The following is a 2,327-nucleotide window of genomic DNA, read 5'->3' as shown; positions in this document are numbered from 1 at the left end:
TACCCTTCCACCTTTCTCCTCTGGGCTTTCAAAAGGAGACTCGACAGCTAACCTCTCCCTAAGCAACTGTTTCCTTGGTACTCTTTTTTTCTTTGTTTCAAGTGATTTTGCTTTTTATTCAGAATGATCGAGGCCACAGCCTAGTTGGCCTGAGAAGGTGCAAGCAGGGGAGACCTCACTTGGGAGGCTGGAGGAGCACTGACTCCCAGCTGGCAGAGAGCTGGTGAGCAAGGTCCTCAAAGCTTCCAGCTTGCACAGCTCAGTCAAGCCATTACCTGCGGTGGCCAAGGAGCTGGCGAGCAGCCACCCTCAGCAGAGGTAATGGTTACCTTCTTCTGCTGCTCAGACTTTTCCACCACAAATCTGGCCCTCTCCGCTTCCTCCACTTCCTGCTGAGCCACCTGTTTGGCTTCCACTGCTTCTGTGAACTTCCCGAAGGTCAGGAAGGATGAGCCCAAACATGGCTGTTCTCTCTGTAAGGTCATCGCTCTCACTGGGTGATTAATTCTCCAGCATCAAAGCGAGCCACCACCGACTTTAGCATCTCTGTGGTGATGAGTGGCAGCACCCTCTCGTCATAGGCCCTCACCGATGCTGGTGTCAATACCAGGAAGTGGACTGGCCACCAGCCGGAAGAGAATGCGCAGTGTGATGTTGACATTCTGCAAATCTTTGCTACCAGTGACAACTGGTACATTCCATGCATGCGAGCTACAGTCAAAGGTAATTGGTTTCCTGTACCCAAGGGATGAGAAAGTGAGTCCGTCCCTATACCACAATGTACTGTACTCCCCTGAAGAGGTCAAAGATGACAGCTCTGTGCCCAGCATCCACATTACTTCACCACACCTCCTGCAACTGGTTAAGTTAGGCCTTAGGCGGAACTTCCCAATGGACTCAAACACTTCGGCAGCCATAATTCCCTCTGTCGCACCTACTCACCCCGGCTCTCACGCTAACCTCCCCAGGAACCCCCCAGCCTCACACCTCCTTGGTACTCTTTTACCGGCTCCTGTTTCTCACATCTGTCTCTCCCTTTGGTTGGTGATTTTAAACCCTATATGTTAAAATCACATGGGGGAAATTTTGAAAAATAGTCACGTTCCATCTCAGACCTCACTAAACTAGACTTTCTTGAGATGTAGCTTAATGAGATTTAGGTAATGTTTAAAAACTCCCAAGGTGGGTCTTTTTGTTTCGTGTTTTTGATGAAATGTAGTTTTACTATTTAGCCCAAGCTGGCTTCAAATTCCTGGTCCTCCAGCCTTGGCCCACCTGAGTGGAGGGATCAAACGCGTGCCGGCTTCCTTTCCCTCTGGAAATTATTCTCCTGCCCCTTCCCCTCTTTTTTTCTTCTCTCCTTTTCCCACCTGCCACTCCCCATATTCTTCCTCAGATTTATTTTATGTGTATGAGATTTTACTGGACTGTGTGTCTGTATCAAATGCATGTCCTGTGGCGGTTAAAAGAAGGCATTGGATCCCCAGAAATGTTACAGCTGATTGTAAGCTGTCATGTGGGTTCTGGATCAAACCTGCGTCCTCTGCCAGAGCAACAAGAGCTCCTAACCACTGAGCCATCTCTCCAGCCCCTCCAACAATCTAATATGCCTCCAACATGGAGAACACATCCTTGGAACCTGTGACTGTGCTAGTGTATATGTATAGGAACTAGGAGATGTGATTAGGCCTTTCTTCCTTTCTCTCTTTCATATATAGTTATATTGGTGTGTGTGCAAGCCTGTGTGCTTGTGTGAGAGAGAGTTTACATATATGTGCTACAAAGAGGCCCAAAGTCTTGCTCACTTGCTTTCCATCTTATTCACTGAGGCGGGACCTCTCGGTTGAACCAAGAGAATCCAAGTAGCAGCCTTCTGAGCTCTGGAATTCCGTACATGCAAGTTACCACGCCATCTGGTATTTACTTGGATTCTAGGGATACAAACTGCAATCCTCACATTTAGCGACACGCACTTTAACCACAAAGCCAGGGTTTTTGATCTAAGATTTGTTCCTGTCTTTTAGTTATGCATGTGTTGTTGTGTGGATGCGCACGCATGTGAGTGCAGGTGCCTGTGGACTCCAGAAGTGCCAGAGCCCCTGGAGCTGGAGTTACACGCAGTTGTGAGCCTCGAAATGTGGGGTCTGGGAACTGAACTTGGGTCTTCTGGAAGAGTAATACATGCTCCTAACTGTTGATCCATCTCTCCAGCCCTAGTGTTTAGGTTTTCCAAAGTTTATCTATTGTTTGTCATTTGTGGGGGCAGGTAGTGCAAATTCGTGGCGGTTAGAAGACAAGTTGCTGAGAGCCAGTTCTCTCCTTCCGCC

The 2,327-nt window shown here is 48.3% G+C and overlaps 1 pseudogene; it reads right to left on the bottom strand.

Annotated features, from left to right (window-relative positions):
- Nucleotides 1-175: 175 nt before the first annotated feature.
- On the bottom strand, nucleotides 176-917 carry LOC101988961 (annotated as a pseudogene).
- Between the last annotated feature and the right edge of the window lie 1,410 nt (nucleotides 918-2,327).

This window comes from Microtus ochrogaster, unplaced genomic scaffold (genome assembly GCF_000317375.1).
Source record: "Microtus ochrogaster isolate Prairie Vole_2 unplaced genomic scaffold, MicOch1.0 UNK21, whole genome shotgun sequence".
NCBI classification, from domain to species: domain Eukaryota; kingdom Metazoa; phylum Chordata; class Mammalia; order Rodentia; family Cricetidae; genus Microtus; species Microtus ochrogaster.
This window is presented reverse-complemented; position numbering and strand designations above follow the sequence as displayed.